Source organism: Megalopta genalis, chromosome 1, assembly GCF_051020955.1.
Source record: "Megalopta genalis isolate 19385.01 chromosome 1, iyMegGena1_principal, whole genome shotgun sequence".
NCBI classification, from domain to species: domain Eukaryota; kingdom Metazoa; phylum Arthropoda; class Insecta; order Hymenoptera; family Halictidae; genus Megalopta; species Megalopta genalis.
In genome coordinates, this window is record NC_135013.1 from 26,446,973 (window position 1) to 26,469,340 (window position 22,368).

The 22,368-nt window shown below is 42.7% G+C and overlaps 1 protein-coding gene and 1 long non-coding RNA gene across 4 annotated transcripts in view; both read left to right on the forward strand.

Annotated features, from left to right (window-relative positions):
- Positions 1–22,368, forward strand: part of LOC117220279 (uncharacterized) — a 350,048-nt gene that overhangs the window by 125,766 nt on the left and 201,914 nt on the right. The window lies entirely within an intron of this gene.
- Positions 496–7,300, forward strand: LOC143260119 (uncharacterized). The gene is made up of 2 exons (XR_013034214.1): positions 496–2,719; positions 2,779–7,300. It is a non-coding gene; the product is annotated as an uncharacterized LOC143260119 (long non-coding RNA).

The following is a 22,368-nucleotide window of genomic DNA, read 5'->3' on the forward strand; positions in this document are numbered from 1 at the left end:
ATACTTTGATCTTAATTTGATTAAACGCGAAACACTGCAACTTCAATTTGATTAAATGTGATACTTCGATCGTAATTTGATTAAATGAATTACTTCGATTTTGATTTGATTGAATGAAATACTTCGATCTTGATTTGATTAAATGACATACGCGAAGCTTAATTTGTTTAAATGGAACACTTTAATTTTAATTCGATTGCATGATTATTTAATTAATAAACGAATAAATGATAGATTAATAAATAAACGAATCTTCAGATTGATCGAACATTTAAATTAATAAATGAATGAATCTTTAGGTTAAACAAACATTTAAATTAATGAATAAATGAATAAATAAACGAATCTTTAGATTAAACGAACATTTAAATTAATAAATGAATGAGTAAATAAACGAATCTTTAGATTAAATAAACATTTAAACTAATAAACGAATGAATCTTTAGGTTAAATAAACTCATTTAAATTAATGAATAAATGAATAAATAAACGAATCTTTAGATTAAACGAACATTTAAATTAATAAATGAATTAATAAATAAACGAATCTTTAGATTAAACGAACATTTAAATTAATAAATGAATTAATACATAAACGAATCTTTAGATTAAACGAACATTTAAATTAATAAATGAATATTCAGATGAGATGAATTAAATGAATTGAATGCTTCAATTCGATGAAATTGAGGTCGTTAGGGTAGCAGTTAAAGGTATTAAAACAAGCAAATACATCGAAAACCGTACTATAGAATCCCGGAGCTCTGTTTCGGAGAAAGTGCTGAAACGTTGCCGAAGAAACCCCAAGGATTTACCTGTTCTCAAGCTTCCAGATAGGCGGAAAGATGCTAGTCTCGCTGGCGAGAGTTCAAAGTCCTTAGCCGATCGACGGATCGTTGTATAGATCACGCCTCAGAGAGAGAGAGAGAAAGCGAGAGAAAGAGAAAGAGAGAGAGAGAGAGAGAGAGAGAAAGAGAGAGAGATATCAAACGGCGTGTTTTCTCAATAATTCAGCGCGTGCCCCGCGCCGCGAGCGTCCCGATCTTTTATTCATGAGGTCCGTGTGGCGTCCTTTTGTAATTACGCCAGCGTGCAGCGCATAGGTGTCTCGATTTTCGATTCGAGACGCGAGTCGATCGTGGCCGAGAGCCGATATCTGTTGCGCTCCCGAACAGGCCGAGGACAAATTGCCTGGTTAATCGCGTCCGATTCTCCGTTTCGAGAGAGGCGACGGTTCGTCTGCGACCACGCGATCCCCGGCGACCGCCGCTGACCTAGGAAGCGGGAAACGAACGATTTGGAAATGACTGACAATCGCTCGAAATGAGTCACGATTCCGCGCAGAAAATCTCGCGCGCGAAGAGAGCGGTAACGTTTTATCCTGCGGCGCGGCGCGGTGCGGCGCGGCGCGGCGACTCGAGAGCTAAGCGTTTCCCATCGAGCCGATTTTCCAGACGATATCCGTCCAGCTACGCGGCTGCTCGGCCTCCTATCCACCTTTCGAACCCGTCCTCTCGATAATAAGTAACTTTCATTTCCTCCCCCGGCGGCGATCTTCTGGCGGGAGCAACACGTGTCCGCCTATAACTTGCCTCATAAACGGCGAACAGGTACAGCGCGCGACGTTAATGACCCGAGCCTGTTTCCACTCGATAATTCTACCCTAATGAAAAGCCGATTTTTACGGAACGCCGCGGTCCAAGCTACCTCTCCCAACGTCGAGCCTTTAACCCTTCGCACTCGGACGTCGCCAACACGACGACCACACGAAATTATTATCTTTTAAGGTGATCGCGTGAAATACGTCAATGAAAACACAAGATCTCTTTCGTTTATTAATTCCTATAAAATTTCATGGCAGTGTAATGATACACGTGTTGCTTTATAAGAATTACGTGCCTGAATTCATCGATGTTGCCGTTTTTATTATAATCCGTGCCGGTGCTCGGAATGCGTCGGAACGCAATATTAGGCTCCGCCTCCTGACCACCGCGGCGGCGAGCCGGTGGAAGCGACGCGGGGAGCGGGACGCTGCGGCGGTAGTCAGGAGGCGGAGCCCAATGCTGCGTTCCGAGGTATTCCGAGCACTGATCTATGCTGATCTATTGTATCGTTCTAATTATATTAGAATCGATCGATGAAGTAATAATTGATGTCGTACAACTTGACTTTTCAATGTCAGTTTGACTAAATATATTAAGTTAATTTTATCACGTATTTTTGGGTAAATATAGTCACACAATAAATACAATTTTTCTTTTATTTCTAAGCAATTATTACAGTCGCAGGAGTAAGAAATAAGGGCTTGAGTGGTATTTTTTCAGAAGGAATAAAAAGAAGATATAATGAATATAAAAGAGTAAACGTTAATAAATGAATATAAAGAATAAACGTTATAATACATTAATATAATATAAGTTAATATAATAATTAATAATACATGATATACGTGAATAAACGTTAATACACGCATACATAATAATAATCGTTAATCAGTTAGCTGTGTTTGACGAGTATACTCGCCATGGAGAAGTGGCAGTATTTTGCGTCACGACGAGTATACTCGTCGCGCGTAAAAAGTAGTGACCATTGGCCGTTTAAATTGTAATTTTAGCAGAAACAAGAACATATTCTCAAACTTCAAGATGCTTAGAATATTTTGAGACCAGGCCGGAATAAAACGAACAAATAAAAGATATGAATAATTCACGATAATGGTGTTCGGTTATTGCCATTTCATTTTTCCCGTGTTTTTCGTTTATTATATATGTAGTATAGGTCAAGGTTAAGCGAATAAGTAGATATTAGTAACAAAATTGTTAATTTTCTTGCGACACGTATAGCCGCGCGCTCTGAAAAGGAGGCGCCACAGCTAACTGATTAATACACAATAATAATAATTGCTAATTGTTGAATGACTGCCACATAATGGAAAAAACTTGTAATCATTGCAAAATTGTAAAGAGGGTAAATTGTAAAGAGTTCGGCGAGGGATTAATGCGTCTTATTGCATCCCCATGTTTGGACCACTGTGCGTCTCTCGGAAGAGACTGATAGGAGAGAAAAGATGGGGAGAGAGAGAGAGAGAGAGAGAGAGAGAGAGGGAGAAGCTGGAGAGATCGTAGCCACCGGTAATCGGAATAAAATGCGCGATCGGCATTTTATTACGATAGAGATTTATTGTTTGCCGGAAGAGGCGAGCCGAAGGAGAAACCTATCAAACTCTCTCCAGCCCCGCCATTCAACTCCATGGGAAGTGGGATTCATCCGGCCGGCTCGCCGAGATTCTCCGCCGAACGTTATCGACGCCGACGAGTTCTCGAATCATTGAAAAGGAAAACAACTTCCTGACAGACGGACGGACGGACACGAAGGGCCCGCGAGGATAATACAGTAGGTGCACGCGAATTCAATGCCGGGGTCGATCCCTAAGTCCCCTCTTCCCATCTCTCCCTCTTTTCTTCTCTCTCTATTTCTTTCTCACTCTCTTACTCTCTATTCCTTTCTCTCTCTCTCTCTCTATTTCTTCCTTACTCTCTTACTCTCTGTTTCTTTCTCTCTCTATTTCTTTCTTACTCTCTATTTCTCTCTCTCTCTCTATTTCTTTCTTACTCTCTTACTCTCTATTTCTTTCTTTCTCTCTCTATTTCTTTCTCTCTCTATTTTTCTTCTACTCTTTCTCTCTCACTTTCGCTCTCTCTCTCTCTCTCTCTCTCTCTCTCTCTCTCTCTGTTTCCTTTTTACTCTCTTGCTTTCTTCTCACTATTTCTTTTTCTCTCCATTTCTTTCTCTGTCTATTTATCTCTTACTCTCGCTCTTTCTCACTCTATTTCTCTCTTACTCTCTCTCTCTCTCTCTCTCTCTCTCTCACTCTATTTCCTTCTTACTCTCTTACTATCTTCTCTCTGTCTCGTTCTCTCTTTTCTCCCGGGTATCTTCTGCTACCAAGCAGCAGGCTTATTATTCCAGAAGGTGCATCGATGCTGCAGCAATTCCCCGCGCTTACGGCGCACGCAATGCATGCGTGACATCCGGCTCTCCTCCCCAACCCTTTGCCTCTCACTCTCTCTCTCTCTTTCTCCCTCTCTGTCACTCTCTCTCGGCAACATCTTTGAATTTTACTGAAAGCATCACGGTCCTCGTACGCGACGCATCTTCGACGTCCCGTCATCGGAATGCCGTTCTCCGCGGCTCGAGGAAATATTTCCCATGGAAATGCGCGGCGAGCCTTGTCCGATGACCCATCGATTCCTCGGGTCGTCGTTCGTGAAAATTCGTGGCCGAATTCGATGACTAGGACACCCCCTCCCCCTCTCTCTCTCTCTTTCTCTTTCTCTCTCTCGGGCCAACTTTATTCGCGCAGATATCAAAGCCCGTTCTCTCAATTTAATCCGATATTTAGTTTCGCGTCGACGCAACCATATAGAACTCGATATTATGGCAGGATATATAATTCGATTCTGCGATTGTTTTTTTTAGTGAAAGCTGAATGTTGAAACTGGCGGCGCAGCCGAGCAGAAAATTAATCCGATCGTCCGGTAAAATGGCAGAAAGTCCGGACGCGCGTGGAAAAAAGGACATCCCGATTAGGTCCAGTGCAGCTCATGCTCAGGGTTTAATTTAACCTTCGAAAGATGCCTTTGATTCTCTAAGGTTACTTTCTTCGATTGACTTCCCGACTTTCCTCGGGATTATTACGGAATCAATTCGACAAATGTATGCGTCGACCTGTTCCACTCGAATTTATAAGATCTGATTTGGATTGCAAATCGTTCGTCCATAGCAAATGTTCGACATAATTTCGTTGAGCGCGAATACCTCAGTTTGATCTTGCGTGACCTCGAAGATCGTTTTGTCGTGTACCAACGAATTCCTTTTGTCACACGCAGTCATACGATACAACAAAATACGCTCAAAATACACAAACTTAAAGAATTGAAGGTCGGTTTCTTTTCTAAAAAAAATAACGCGGATGTAAAAAAATCACAGACACCATTACATTGCTAGCAAAATGCAGTATAATTTCTTTCTCTCTTTCGTTTCAATCTGATGTGTACTATTTTCAAGAATAAGGTTTGCTGGATTCAGCGCAAACACCCGGTATATGAGTCTGCGATAATTGTTTCTATTTCGTACGTCTTTTTCTCTTTGCATCGTCTCAGAGCATTTACAACCAATTCCCCCATGGAATTATAAGTAAATTTGTGGACGATTTACTATGACACGAGGATTAACATTAGTATGTTTCTACCTTTAACCCTTTGCAGTCGGAGCTATTTTAATTCGAAATCCAAAAGATGCTTTCTGATCTGCAGTATTTTTATTTCACACGACTCGGTGCACTTTATGCATCTGAAATTGTGCCTATTAGCAAGTGCAGTAATTGCAATTTTAACAGCGTTTTAAATACAACAAATCCGATACTGTTACAATTATTGAATGAAAAATGCTATAACAATTTATAGTGGCGCCTCAGACTCGCCGCTCGAGTGCAAAGGGTTAACAGTAGCAACTTGATTCAATGCACAACGGCACGAGAAAAAATGTTCCCAGTGATGGCTCAACTTGTATCATTCAGCGGTCGAATGGTTAATCAATTCGACGAGGAAGCTGTCGAACGATTGACCAATCGATTCCCCGACAACGATCGCGCTCGCTCGATCCTAGAACGGCCGAGAGGAGCGAGGCGAAGCGAAGCTGCAGTCGATATAAATCGCGACGGACGAGCGCGACGGTTTCGGTACGCTTCCAGCGTTATGTAAATATCTGTACGAGCGTATTCTCTTCGAAGCTCATCTCTGTACAGGCGGGTGGTGTAAGCGTGCATGGAATGAGCAACGGTCGCGTTCGCGCGTGCTCACACGCGTGCACGCGCGCACACGCAGATCGTACGCACACGGGTCGCCGCGCCTGTGTGCACTTTCACCGTCGTGCACGGCGGAACTGCAAAGTAGCCTACATGCAGGGCGTTAAACTCGACTCGCGGCAGCAGCGGTTTGATCCGCGAGAGGGAATCGAGATATCGATCCCCGTTGCAACAGCGAATTCCAGTCGCGGCGCGGCGCGGTGCGGCGGCGGCATCGGCGGCGGTTCGAGGGCGAGCCCTGCGCTGTTACCGTATCCAGGCCTCTTCAGATGGATATCGTCCCGAGGCTGTTACACCATCGGCTCGGCCGGATCAATGAAGTTTCACGGAGACCACCTTGCTTCTCTCCGCTCCGGAGAGATCCTCCCGTCGCCCCTCGAAAACGTTACATCCGTGACCGAGTTAACGCGGCTGGTCCATCGAACCAACGGAATCAGACTTTCGATGATAGAGCTTTCGATTGGATCTGGTCCGAAGGAAAATTAATATCTGCACTTCGTACAACCGGGAGATTAAGATCCTTCGTGCCTCATCGAGGACATCGAGCCTAATCGTGGATCTACAGGCTGTCCCAAAAATGTCTCGTAATCCGGAAATGGGAGGTTCCTGAGGTCATTTGAAACAACTTTTTCCTTAGCGAAAATGCAATCCGCGGCTTTGTTTACGAGTTATTTAGGAAAAACAGTGACCAATCGGAGAGCGAGCGCAGCCAGAGCTCCGCCCTTTCGGTCTATGCCGCGACGCACCGGCCGTCTGACGCAGCCGCAGTGGTCACGAGGGCGGGGCGTCAGCCGTACGCGATCTCTTATTGGTCACTGTTTTTTTTTAATAACTCGTAAACAAAGCCGCGGATTGCATTTTTGGTAAGGAAAAAGTTACTTGAAATAACCTCAGGAATCTCCCATTTCTGGCTTGCGAGACATTTTTGGGACTCCCTGTATACACGATACGAAGCTTCCGGAATGTTTTTGCAGCAGAAATTATTTATTTATTCATTTATTCATTGATTCATTACGCGCGTAAGAAATCCCATTAGTACACGGTATTGGAAAGCGTCTGTTTTATAGTTTATTATTTCATAAGTTACAGTATTTTGTGATTGATGATGTAAAGTGAAACTGTGCAGATGGAATAATTAATTAATTCAGGAAACTAACGATACATAAAATTATTTCGTCTCATATTTTTTTGAAACATTAGGGGCTTCTCACATTGCTATCGAATTAAATTGAGTTTAATTATAAAAATAAAAATCATAAATATGAATAACCTTAAATCTGATTCTTAAAAAGTTGGCGGAAAGGAAAAATTTGGAATATTTAAGAAGAAGGACATCATTTTATATTTTATTATTTCATAAGTTACAATAATTCATAATTGATTATGTAAAGTGAAACTGTGCAAAAGGAATAATTAATTAATTCAGGAAACTAACGATACACAAAATTATTTCATCTTATATTTTTTTGATACATTAGGTGCTTCTCACTTGTTAGTGAATTGCATTGAGCTTAATTACAACAATAAAAATCGTAAATATGAAGAATCTTAAATCTGATTCTAAAATAATTGGTAGAAAGAAAAAAAATTGGCAGATTTATAAAAAGGATATCATTCAGATATTGCTTGAGGTTTTTTTTTGTAAGAATCTCAGACTTGATAATACAATAATGTCTCCCTTTCTGACGCTCAGATTGTCCACTAAAATGGATAATTTGGGGAGAGAAGAAGAGAGATAATTTGCGTGCAATTTATAACTATAAAAATAAACCGCAAAGCTTAAATAATCGTATCTCCTCTTCCCAAATTGTCCATTTTTTGTGGTCAATCTGGGCGTCAATTAGAGGGACATTACCGTGTATCGAAAAGTCCATGAAACACGTCTTCGTCCGTGTTCTGCAACCGAGAACACGTTCTGCGCTCGAATTTCTTCAATAAGGTAGAAATTAAGCTTAAAAAAAAGGAACGAAGTCGGTGCTAAAAAAGAATAAAGATGGCAGAAACGAAAGTTGCGCGGAACGTGTCCCAATCTTCAATGAACATTGCGGTGTTCGTCGCATTCTTGGCAATCGACTTTCCAACACGCCGACTTTTTGTTCAGTGTCCCAATATGCGCATCGCGATGCATAAGGTAACCACCGGTGGGAAGGTTTAGGGGGCTTAACGATGTCTTCATCGAGCGATTACGAGGCGTTACGAAAGCCGTAAAGAGGAGGAAGTTCGTGGCGGCTCTAGGCGGCGAATCGGCGCCACGACCGTCAAGCATTTGCATGTAATTCGGTTTCTGCATCGCGGCGATTAGCAGGCATCCGAGCGACGATACAGTTCGCCGATTACCTGAAATTGTTCGGAGGTGAGAACCGCCGTGTTGCACGAACGATACCGGAAGGTATTCGAGCGGTGGCGAGTCCGACTCGCCAGGCACGTACAGTATGCTCGCCGGGTACATAAAGTTAAGGGGAAATTACGGTGAATTAAGGCTTTTTGTGCAAAGTGCGTTCCCGATTGACTCGGCCTGCGGAAGAACTTCATACGTTCGACGGCAACTTTCGCCGGTCGCCGCTCCTCGAATATTCGACTCCGTAGATCCCTCGCCGAAGAAACTGATAAATCTTCGTCGTGTACCGTACGACCAATTTACTCGGCCGCTTCGAGCCGATAAATTCGTTCGACCACTACTTGGACGTTTCGGGCCGCGGCAATGTTGACAATCCGAAGCTACTGTTACGGTGTTGCAACCGCGGGACATTCCTTCCTCCAACGAAGCGGATTACGAACAATTTCCAGCCATTACCCGAGATTATTCTTTCGACCACTTAAAGCGATTCTGGCCAACGAACGAACGAACATCTTTCCCATGAACGAACGTTTCCTGTGTGTTTTTTTTTTTAACGCGAAAAAGTCGCGTTTCTCATACCCTTTTCACTTGGAAACTTACACAATCGTCGTATCGCACATTCGCGTCATTTATTACACGTTTATTACACGTTTCGCGGATGCTACTTGAAATTTGCAATTTACATTTTAAGCGCGCATTCAATGAAGCCGCGATAAAGTTTATGCGATATCGTTCGCTGGAATATTGATGTTCATTTTACAAAAACTTGTATTACACTTTTTAAAGAAGCCGTAACTCGCGAAAGAATGTTAAAATTGCGTTCTTCGATGTATTCTTGGACGTACGAACTTGGCAGTAAATAAGCTCGTTCACGATAATATCATTCGGGTGATTAAATAACGATTTGTGGATGATTACTTCTCAACCGGTTGAACCATGATTTCATTTCACGTTGATCAGCGCTTCTTCGTCCTTAATAATTTCCCAAATAGAACGGGACAATTTTTGTCTCTCCCGCGTGTATGTATTCATTTACTTTCATACTTAAGCTTTGATAATAAAAAATATCTAATTTCCGGTTAGAAGAAGTGAATAACATACGTGGCAGATTATAGTGCAAAACATTGACAAACATGCGGTTCAAGTGTTTGTTGCGTCTGTCGGCATTGACTAATATTAATATCCTCGGCCTGTGCGGTACCATTTGAAATGGACAAAGCAAATTCTCCCTAATCGACTCTCAGCTTGTACACAAAAACGGACAATTTCGGAAGAGAAGGCTCAAATAATCGTAATTCTCTTCTCAAATTGTCCATTTCAGTTTCTAAGCTGAGGGTCAATTATAGAGAATGTACTGTATGCAGTCTGCCAAAAAATGTCTCGCAATCGGCAAATGAGGGTTCCTCGAGTAATTTGAAGTAACTTTTTCCTTAGCGAAAATGCAATCCGCGGCTTCGTTTACGAGTTATTCCCGAAAGACAGTGACCAATGAGAGGCGAGCTCGCCTGGCGTGAGGCGGGCCAGTCATCGAGCGCATGGAGCTCAGTTCCGCTCATTGGCTCGGCCGCCTAGCGCCAGGCGAGCTCGCCCCTCATTGGTCAGTGTTTTTCGTTAATAACTCTTAAACAAAGCCGCGGATCGAATTTTCGCTAAGGAAAAAATTGCTTCAAATGATCCGAGGAACCTCTCATTTCCATATTGCAAGACATTTTTGGAACACCGGGAATGTTTAAACAAAAGCAGAGTAAAATTGATTTTGTTACAAAGAAGAACGGACGTTCCGTGTTTCGAAGATAAAGAACATCGTACGTTCAGTATAAAGAACAAATAATTCATCATTGATCCGAAAAATGTTCATTCGCTTGATCGCCCGACGCAACAATCGTCGATCGATTCGAACGGAGACAATAAGAATCCGAGGAAAACGAAGGCGCTTAAATTGTGTGCGCCGTTGTGAGCGAGCTCTTACGAAATCGTCGCGGGAGCTTGCGTAACAGAGCGCACGGTTTGGCAGCGGCGCGGCGATGCCGGCCCTGAAATTCTGCGGGAGACTTCCGGTGTTTGGTTTCCGAGAGCGTCGCCCCTTTCGGAACGCGTTTTCGCATAGAACAAGAAGGCGAAAAAAGCGCCTGGACGAGCGACGAGGGGCTCGGCTGAATAAATACGCTCGGCAGCACCGCTCGACGGTTCTTCTGCAGCTTCCGCGCTGCCTATATTTACGCGGGCACGCGCGTCGCGTTTATGGCCGGTCGCGTCGTGAGAACGATTACGCCGTTGGGCTCGTAAACGCCGCGGCGCTCGGCTCGCGGGCCCGCGCGCCCTCGGAGCCCTCCAGGAAATTGGATCGAGCGTAAAACGCGTCCTTATACGCGATACCCTATGCGTTTCAGGCTCGCGGCAGATAACAGATTCCCGGTTATCGCGCGTCTGCCTTCTAAGGCGCGGGGTGCCGCGCTCGCGAGAGATATATACCCGGCCGCGACACCGACAAAGAGAAAATGCATCTCTTGCCCGGCGAGCGGCCGCTAAACGCGACGGATCGAGAAATAAATTCCAAGCGAAATTTTATTGCCGCTTCTCCCGCTTCCTCCCGCCTGCGTCCCCTCTCGCTCTCTCTCGAGCGATTTGTCCGCCGGCCGCCGGAAAAATCCTTGAATCGATTATTTGTCTTCGTAAATCGTGCCGGGTAGCTTCGCCGCGGCTGCCGCCACCGCCGGAAACTGGATGGAATCCCAGAGACCTCGTCGATCAGTTCCCCCTGGCTGAATTGATCGTCCGTCGTTCGACCAAACGACACGTTACACAGATTTCGAGGTGGCTCCGTATCTTGATCGTTAGCCTAATCTCGACCGATCCGAAATCACCGCGATCCTCGACCAGACTTTCACGTGCCGAGATTGCGGCACGCGTGTCACCGGGTTATCTCCGACTCTCGGGCATCGATCGACAATTAGTCGGCAGCCTTTCGGAAGATCCTACGTGGGCCATAGTTAGCAGATGATCTTAATCGGGGACAATTGATTTGAGGTTGCGTCAGGAAACTACTGGCAACGGCTAATCGTTTCGGTGATCGTGTTGACGTCTTTCACATTTCGAAAGCTTTCGTTTCGAACCTCGGTTTTACGTGCGTCGTGCCAGCCGTAACGTTTCATCGGATTGTGACAACAGCAATTGTATTTCATTCTTTTTTCAAAGAACTGTGGGCATTTATTTCTGAATTCTCTTGTTCTGCAGGGTGTCCCAAAATTATGGCACTTCCGGGAAATTAGAGATTCCTGAGGTCGTTCGAAGCAACTTCTTCCTTTACGAAAATTTTCTCCGAGGCTTCGTTTACGAGTTATTAACGAAAAACGCTGGCCAATGAGAGGAGACCGCGGCTGGCGCGAGACGGGCCAGTCAACGAGCGCAGGAAGCCCCGCTCCGCTCATTGGCTCGGCCGCCTAGCGCCAGGCGAGCTCGTCCCTCATTGGTCATTGTTTTTCGTTAATAACTCGTAAACGACGCCTCGGAGAAAATTTTCGTAAAGGAAAAAGTTACTTCAAATCACCGCAGGAACTCCTCGTTTCCCGGAAATACCATGATTTTAGGACATTCTGTATATTGAGGCGAGCCTGTTACCTGCCACCTGTTACCATTTTTGTTCGCCGTTTCTTTCTGGCTCGTCTAAATTTGTAACACAATTTGACTCGCCTCGTTGAAATATTGAAATACGCTTCGCACGTGTTCGCCATAATTAATAGCTGCGCGCAGGCAGAGAGAAGAGGTCTCTCGGCCCGAGGATCGCTGAAATTCAGAGCGCATCGTTTCCGGGCGTAATTCCAGCGACCAGTTAAAAGGGAAAGCGGACGGAGGCCACGGGAGGAGCGCCTCGTTTTTTCGCCGATCAAATTATTCGGCCGGATTGTCATTAACGTAATAACAGCGGGAACAACGGAGCGGTCGAGAGTGCCGAGGATAGGTCGGGCGGTGCATTTGCGGCGGAGAGGGAGAGCTGGAGAGCGTCGCAGTGAAATCTCGCCGAGTTTTTCGATCGGTCGTGAACGTTTCGCGCTTGACCACCCAATGCGTGTCCTACAAAAGCCGGCTACGAGGGCCGATCGGAACGACAGCGAGAGGAAGTCGCCGGATCGTGACCGATACCGATACAGACGATCCTGTCGAGTAGTTGTCTCGTTATCTTCGATTAGGAGATATTCGATCGCGCTCCTGGTACGAGCTTAGAGCATGTGTACAGTGGTCCACAAAAGTGTTCGTGCACCTTCTAAAACGTAACAACTTTTTGAAAACTCAACCAGATGACTTGAATTTCTTTTTTAGATGATAGAGGGATTAGTCTACTAGACGATGTTTAAAATGTCTTTTTTAAATATTTTCTCTTAATTTTTTTAGAGTTTTTTTTGTCTTTTTTTGTCATTCCAAGCAATAGCAAAATTTAAGAAAAGCATTTACTATTTATTTATTTAATTAAAGCATAGACTAGTCTCGTTATCATCTAAAAAGAAATTCAAGTCACTTAGTCCAGTTTTAAAAAAGTTATTGCGTTTTAAAAAATGCACGAACACTTTTGTGGGCCACTGTACATACCGGTTTTGGCCGCGTTAAGGATTTTGATGAATTTCAACGAAAATGTTGTTATTTACTTGTTTCACATTGGAAATGAGCGAGTTTTAATAGTATATTTTCATAGATTTTATTGTTAGAGTTTTAATGGATTATTTAGTACCTTTACTTCCGATATCTAAATTGCAATAGGGTAACAAAATGATGAAAGAATTATTATGGTACAAAAATAGTAGACGCATTTTTCACAGTTTGTGGCCACTTATACAATCATTTTATTACAAAAAGTGATAGAACACGCATTTTTGTGCCATAATAATTCTTGAATCATTTTGTTACCGTATTGCAAATTAAATATCAGAAGCAAAAGTATTAAATAATCTATCTAACCAGCTGTGGTCGTGTTTAGTACCATTTCTGGCCATCCCAAAAATTACGTATTAAACGTATCATAAATTTGTAATAATAAAACACACGAGTGGTTTAAAATTTAGCATGACTTTTCAAAAATTTCGCTCTCCTATATCTTACTTTGCGGTATTCGAAAATCCTGGTGTCGTGAAAAGTGTAATAATTATTCCCATAACTAAAATTTGATTCTAATATCCATAATTTATAAACGTCGTCTCGACACGTTCTATAAACCTGATGTTAAGAAAATAATGTTATTAAATATTCCGCGTTAATATATAAGATCAGATATAAATATAAAAGATCGAGTATAATTATCTGATTTCAATCGGAAAATACGTTTCATCGCTTATGGCTGCTTTCTGCCCCATAGTACAGTAATGTCTCTCTTACTGACGCTCAGATTGTCCACTAAATCGGATAATTTGGGAAGAGGAGATACGATTATTCGAACCTTGCGGCTCGTTTTCATAATTGTGGACAATTTAGAACTATAAAAATAAACCGCAAGGCTCGAATAATCGTATCTCCTCTTCCCAAATTGTTCACTTTTGTGCACAATCTGAGCGTCAATTAGGGAGACATTACTGTACTTAGCAAAGCGAATGTACTTAATCATAAATTAATCATAAATTTGCAATAACCTTTTGTAATAACGTGATAACAAAATATTCTATTGTTTTAATATTTCGTTCGAGTTCTCTACTACCTTGACAACAACTATAAAAATGAGAAGCAAAACACGAATAATCGTATCTCCTCTTCCGAAATTATCCATTTTCGAGCACAATCCGAGCGTCAGTAAGGAAGACATTACTCGCTGTACAATCGCGACGAAGCGTTTTCGAAAAGAGAACGGACGACGCGCGAAATTCGAAGTCACTCCATCGCGCTGCTCGATTGAGTCGTCGATCGGTTTCCAGCCGGGACCACCCGGCACCCGAAAAGAATGCGGATAACACTTGAACCAGCTGCGATAAGCGCGGCGCCCGGCGCGCGAACAACCGGCGTTTCGCGAACGATCGACCGGTCGGTGCGGATTTTAATGAACGGAGAAACCGGGCGCAGCGCGGAAAAACTCGCAGAGTCCCATAGAACACGAAACGTCGTTCGCTGCGGAACACCTCGAGCACTCGAGTTTTTCTATCGGTGGCCGGGCATATACTACTGTGATCAAAAAGTAAGGTGAATTTGTTTATAAAATGTAAATTCTTTATTTATTCTTCCAAATCAATTTCATCCCCTTCAAAGTAATCCCCGTCCGATAAAACGCACTGTTTCCGACGCTTTTTCCAGTCCTCGAAACAGTCGGAATAGTCTTTTTCCGGTATAGCCTTCAAGACCTTCTTCGATTCGGTTTTTATCTCCTCAATCGTGTCAAAACGGCGTCCCCGCATTGGCTTTTCGAGTTTGCTGAATAACCAGAAGTCGCACGGAGCCAAATCAGGCGAATACGGTGGTTGCGGAACGATATGAGTCGAGTTTTTGGCAAAAAAGTCGCGAAGAACCAATGCAGTATGACATGGCACCAATCGAGACTTGACGCGTTTGAGACTCAAAACATCCTTCAAAATGGTTTGGACTGAGCCAAATGATATTCCAACACTATCAGCGAGGTCTCTTATTGTCAATCGACGATTTTCAAGCACCAAATCTTCGATTTTTTGGACGTGGCCCTCGTCGGTAGACGTTGATGGTCGTCCAGAGCGCGGTTCGTCTTCAACGCGTTCTCGGCCCGCTTTGAACTCGTTGTACCACTTATAAACGTTTTTTTGTGCCATAGTTTGATCACCAAAGGCCTTCCGCAACATTTTCAACGTGTCCGCACAAGGATATTCGTTCCGCAAACAAAATTTGATGCAAGTTCTTTGCTCAACAAAATCACCCATTGTAAAAATCGAAAAATTCACTTTTGGTCGTTTACTAAAACACGTGTAACTCGGAGATAATTAAACCTTTTAACAAACAGACGCTTGGCAATTGTTATAGACAGTCCTACCAACCTAGGAAAAAAACAATTGCCTGCCTTCCTAATGTCCGGGAGTTTTAAATGACAATTTCACCTTACTTTTTGATCACAGTAGTATAAAATAGAAATACTGTAGATCAGAGATCATGTTTTAGGTTTCGAATTCAAATAGCTTCGACTGCAAAGGGTTAACACTTTTTGCCGGAGTCCGCGCTCGTCGTCATTTTCTTTGTCCTCCTTTCTAGTCGCAGGTTCGCGCCGCGAATCTCGTCGTCACCATTCTTTTCTCCCGAGGAATAAATTCTCGATAGGCGAGCGAGCGTTCGTGCCGGCAAGCTTTTCAACAGATTGGCGCTCGTTGTGCTGCCTTCCTAATGTCCGGGAGTTTTAAATGACAATTTCACCTTACTTTTTGATCACAGTAGTATAACCGTGCAGTATCGGAACACGCGCAGGCCCGACCCATTTCCTATGGGCGGAACGAGGGTGCGTGGATACGTCCAGAAACCTGTTCATTAATCCGCGCAGCACCAGCGGAGGATATACGGCCGGGATCGTAAAGGAACAGCCTCGGTTCTAATGAAATCCGTGGAAGATTTAGGGAGCGAGCCTGGGCCGCTTAAGATCTCGTTGAGAGCCGCGCGTATCGGCGTGTATTGCCTCGATCTCGTTGACCCTGGAATATATTACGGTAATGGTCGAACAAATGAGAAATCGGTACCGGCCGGCGAGCTGGCGGGGTCGCAACCAGGAAGTCGTTATCGTTCGCGCTCGGGTGGGGAATATTGTCTTAAAATCATAATCGCGCGTACGAGCGAGCGCGCGCGCGCGAGCAACGCGTACTCGCAATCGTGATTTCGCAGCAAACCACGCCGGCAACCACACCACAGGTTTCCCAGATTGGCATCGACTGCTCGTAGCGGTACCGAACCGACTCCGTTACCGCGATTTCTTTCGGATCCTGTCGGCAGATAGCGCCGAGATTGTTATTAAAAATATCGGAAATCTCGCGGCGCGAGCACGCAACGTTTACACCGTGTTTTCCGACACGCGTTCGGCTTCGTCTTCCTCTCCCGGGGCTCGCTTATCCTCGCGATCGAACGCGGTCTATCGCGCGTTTCGTAAACGTCTCCCGCGAATCGTCCTCGATTCTTTCGGCAAATCGGAACTATGCGATTCGCGGGGAAACGGGAAACGGGAGAAGCGGACCGAAGCAGAAAATCGAACGATAAAGCTGAATGCGGTAATGTCTCTATAATTGACGCTCGGATTGTCCATAAAATGTTTATTTAGGTCATTTTATATTTGTGTATTTTATTATTTATTTAGATTATTTTTTATTGTTCTATATTATATTCTATATTTCGTTCGCTATATTGTTATGTTCTATATTTATATTTTATATTATTATATATTATATTATATGTATTTTATTATTATTTTATTATTATATATATTATACATTATATTGTATATATTTTATTATTATATATATTATATATTATATTGTACATATTTTACTGTTATTTTATTTTATTATTATTATATATATATTATATTATACTTATATTTTATTATTATACATATAATATTATATATCGATTATTCGATATGATTATTATTATTAGACTTGTTTTTATAGTTGTTGACAATCGGTAACTATGAAAATAATCGTATCTCCTCTTCCCAAATTGTCCACTTTTGTGCACAATTTGAGCGTCAGTTAGGGAGACATTACTGTACATCGATTGCCATATTCGACAAGCACAGAAATTCGAACGAAATCTGTGAAAATACCGTTCAAGGCAGATCCTAGGCAAATTTTGTTTGTAATGGAAATAAGGAATAATATGATTCAAAAATAGAAATAATATCGATCCATTTGAGATGTCAGTAACTTCGAATAACGAATTATTTTTTATTTTTCATTTCAAATATGACAGAAGAAATAACTGTCAGGATATATGCAAGGAAAAGATTTTATATTTTAACCCGTCTGTTTCGTATTTATATTATATTGATTATTTTATACTAATCCTAATAAAGAGACATAAAATATGTATATGTATGTATATTCAGATATTATTATCAATAAATGTGTAGCTAATATATCCGCATATTAACCTGCATACTTTTTAATACACTGGTACACGCGTATTTAATGCATCCGTGTTTTAATTCGTTCAGAAAGCGAACGCTTAATTTTTTGATTGCCGTATCAAAATCTTAATAAAATAGCACTTTATCCAAATAATTCGCAATCTTTTGTTTTTATTTTCTTCCTCATCTGTTTTCAATTTTTATCTCGGCAAACCATAACACGAATTTCTGTCACGTGTCTCCAGTGAAATTACAAGCCTCTTATCGTCATACTTTCTGACCGAATTAAAACACGGATACATTAAGGGACACAAAAACACAGCTGTTTTATATCAGTTTATAAAAGTAACAATAAGACATTCATTCTAATTTTTTTCAAAAAGTGTTATAGGAAGATTTTTTCAAGAAGCGTAACATTCGCCGCAAGTAACGTATAAATTGAATAAATAACTAATCTAAAGTATCTAAATGTATCTTTACGATGTGAATAATCGTGAATTAAAAAATCAGCGACCCGTTATATCGACGGGTCCCGTAAATCTAGCGTTAATTACAAGCTGCGCCATTTTATTATAAAGTACACGGGTTAATACACGGATATATTAATTGCACGTGCACCACCGATACATGCGTTAACCGCACGTGTACCACGGATATATTAACTACACGTGTACCGCGGATATATTAATTACACGTGTACAGGTGTATCAAAGGTACACGTGAAATAGGGACCCCTCCTAGTCGACGGTACCTAATATACCTGTATTGTGCAAGAATCGATTGGAAAATCGAAGAGCACCGGTCGGGGATCGTTGCTCGTTAACGGGCCGCGATGAAAGCACAATGCACGCGCGCGGGTCGCCCTCGATTCCCGTCCGAGTTTCGTCCGCCGGAAAGCCAGCCCTATCGGGAGGAGCGCGTAAACGCCGGGAAAGTAACGTGTCATTGTTCCGCGGTTGAGAAACAGCACGGCCGATCCGGGCCGTTAATTATCGTCGATGAGCCATTAACGGCGCCGTTATCGTTCGCGGACATTCCGCTTAATGAGATTTCCCTCGAGTTTCTCCTATCGACGATCGGGACACGGCCGCGGGCACGTTGTAAAATCAGCGTTCCCTTTGGTTTACGACTTTTCCAGGACATCGCGCCGTGGTGCCGCGAGTCACTGTACTTTGCAATTCAGATTGCGTATAAATTTAACACCGCGCGTAAATTACGCTCTCGCGGGGAACGGGAGAAAGGAGAGGAAAAAACGCGGCGGCGGTGGCGGCAACGGAGGCGGAGAAACCGGGCGCGCGATCCGATCGGCGTTTTCGGCGGTCCTGTGCCGGACCGATTCGCGTTCCGCCGGTTTTCCGGCGGTTCGCTGTTCGAGGATTCTTCAGCGAGCCGGTGGCCGGGTCCGTTTTGATGCAGCCTGTTCAATGCTAGAACTATCGAGTACAAAACGTCAGCGATATACGGTAATGTCGCTCTAATTGACGCTCAGATTGTACAGAAAAATGGACAATTTCGGAAGAGTAGATACGATTATTCGATCCTCGTGGTTCATTCTTATAGCCACGAATTGTCGACAATGATAAAAAAACGAGCTGCGAGGCTCGAATAATTGTATCTCCACAAATTGTACATTTTTCTGCGCGATCTGAGCGTCAGTTAGGGAGACATCACTGTATTGCGTTGGCAGGGAAGTAATTTCGGTATTTCAATGCGAAATAAAACTCAGTTTTTTGTATAGGAGAAATGAACTATAATCGGTCAAATATTTTTCATTCTGTTCGATGATCTTTTGTCGTTTTTCTGGCATCTTCATGATTCCGCGACCATAAAATTTCTAGTTCTTATTAGTAAAAAAAACTCAATTAAGTGCGATTGGAGGCTATCGTTATATATATATAATAAAAAATAATATATATATTATTATTTATATATATATATATATATATATATATATATATATATATTATTGAAATTTTTACCATTTACAAAGTTTTGTAATCTTTGAAATAAATGATAATCCGATGGTCCAAGGTCGGAGCTATATAGAGGATGCGATATCACTACCCAAACAAGCTTCAATAATTTTGTACGCGTTGCTAAAGATGTATGAGGCCTCGCATTGTCATGGTGGATCACGATTCCTTAGCAATTTGCCAATTCTGACCTTTTCACTTTAATTGCTTCCTCCAATTTCATAAGTTGTTGCAGTAAACATCTGAATTGATCATTTGGTTGCTTGGAAAAAAATAAAGCTCAAAATAAAAAAAAAACACCTTTATAGTCCAATACAACCTTGACATAACCTTGCGGTTCGTTTTTATAGTCACGAATTGGCGACAACTATTAAAACGAGCTGCAAGGCTCGAATAATCGTATCTCCGTTGACTCTTACTATCAACGTTGCAATAAATTGCATAGCCGTAGGACTAGCACAAGGAAATTCAAAGCAACCCGAAATTCGGCATTTCCGGGAGAAATGATTGCATTATACAGGGTGTCGCAGGTTTTAATGTTCAAACTCTGTTAGTGTATTCTATGGCACACAGTAAGAAAAAAATGTTATGTAAACATAGGTCATATAGAGCTTTATTAAGAAGTTATAACAAAAATTCAGAACAGGAATAGTAATCAACTTGCTGTTACTGCGAGCATTGGCTTGAATAGATCAGCACATGCCGTGTGTTTATGTAAGCTGTGTTTATTAATACATTTCGAAATGTATTAATAACCGTTGTTGACAATACAAGATTGACATCGATCGAAGATTTTTTTATATTTTTTATTTCTTTTTTAGTTGATTACTATTCCTATTCTGAATGTTTGTTATAACTTCTTAATGAAGCTCTGTATGACCAATGTTTACATAACATTTTGTTCGTACTTTGTGCCATAGAATATACTGACAAAGTTTGAACATTAAAACCTGGGACACCCTGTATATCCGTTTCCCAAATTGTCCATTTTTGTGCAGAATCTGAGCGTCAGTTCGGGAGACATTACCGTGCATATATTGTTTTATAAAAACAAGGTAGTATTTATTATCGACGAATGGATCCGATCCTCGACGAGAAGCCAGCACTTCCGGCAATTTTTCACCGCGACACGACGTGACGTCCGATCGTCGCCGGCGTTGAGGAAGGTCTCGAACCGGTCCCGCCGATTCCAGGACGAGCCTGCGCGCCTGCCGAGCCGTCAGGAACCGCCGAGCGTTTCACAAAGCAAGCGGAGAGAGAGAGCTTTCACCGATGGAAAGCTAGCCGACGGCCAAGGTGGCCGCGCGGGTTCGCGCGAGTTCCAGCCCGCGTCCGCGAGCGCGCACACACCAGTGGGTCAGAAAAATTCGCTCAGCCTTTAAACGGGCTTTTAGTTCGCTTTAAGGTCGCCGAAAGTGGAACACGGTCTACGCGAGCGAGACCGCCGCCGCGCCGCCGGGGAGACCGCGATCGAGAAAACCGGCAGATTTATGCTCGGACCGGGAGCAGCACGTTCGTGTTACCGAGCGAAACTGGCCGCGCCGCGGTCGTTCGATTTTTCTAGATCGCGACCTGGCCAGCTTCCGGGCAACTTAATTGCCACCTGGGAACACGCTCGACGGTCTCAGCGCCGGTCCAACGCTTCTACTTGCAAATGGAAGTGCCTTCTTCCTCTCTCCTTCTCTCTCTCTCTCTCTCTCTCTCTTTCTCTCTCTTCTCTACCAGCGTCCTCTCCAGCGTCCTCTTCGCGCGACCTCGTAAGGTCGCCTAGCCGACCTTCGCGCGAAAGTGTCACCTAAAACGCTCACCTGCGCACTCACCTGACTCGACTCACCGCGCAACAAGCACGCAGCGGTAAAGTACACGCGAACATCACGCGAGCCTGCATGCTTCGAAAATTCTTCTTAATACTATGCCGTCCGGTGGCACCACGCTGGTACCATGCAAAAACTATCTGTTGCATGCCGGTGGTACCACTTTGGTGCCATCTTAAAAAACTGAAATAACATTTGAACTATATTTCTTGGGTGTTAAACGGCAGCAAAGTAACTATAGCATTGCGCTTATTTATCTAAGAATTAAGTGCGAAAACTCTTGGATGACTTATCTTAATTTCAGGAATTTATATTACCGCCATTTTTGACATTCTTTTTTAAATCTAAAATTTCCAAGCTATTGGGTTGGCAACTGAGTAATTGCCGATTTCAGTTATAGATGTCTCTCCCTGCCATTTTTATGATATCCGTAAATGTTATATTATAAAATTATTATTATTATTGTTATTATGTTATTTTTTATTATCCGTGAATGTTAGCAACTGGACAAATTGAATGCAGCGGTCAAGGAAAAGCGACCAGAATTGGTCAATCGTAAAGGTGTCATTTTCCATCAGGACAATCCTAAGCCGCACACGTCTTTGTCCACTCGGCAAAAATTGATGGATATCGGTTGGGAATTGATGTTACACCCACCATATAGCCCTGATCTCGCGCCACCGGATCACCACTTATTTCGATCCCTGGACAACTCCCTTCGTGGTAAAACTTTTAACACGTTCCGTGCCACGTGTACCATCGATGGTACACGCTTGCATGTTTACTTAGTGAACTGAACAAATTGTTTACAAGAAATTTAGAACCGAAGAATCAATTTCCACCGCAAGAATGGGCGTTGATAAGTTTTTGTTACGTTGTTATGTGTACGAGAATTAATAATTGCACGTAATACATCAAGTTTTAGTAAAATATCAAAGTGTGAAGATTCGAGTAAAAAAAGCTCGGCACGGAACGTGTTAATGACGATGACGCTGTAAAATCTCACTTAACTCAGTTTTTGGCCGAAAAGGATCAGACTTTCTACGAGCGTGGAATTTTCAAGTTGTCGAAGAGATGGCGAAAGGTCATCGAACAAAATGGAAAATACATTACAGATTAAACTTTATTCCAAGTAAAAAAAATTTTTATTTCATTGAACAAATCGGCAATTACTTAGTTGCCAATCCAATAGTATGCAATACATACGTCGAACAAAAGAATCGTATCTAAGATCTGCGGACGGCATAGTGCTTAGACGCGTCCTTTTCTTGGAAAAAAGTCGTTTATTGTCGTCGATTGTTGCTCCAGGTTTCCAACTGCGTTGATCACTTCCGCTC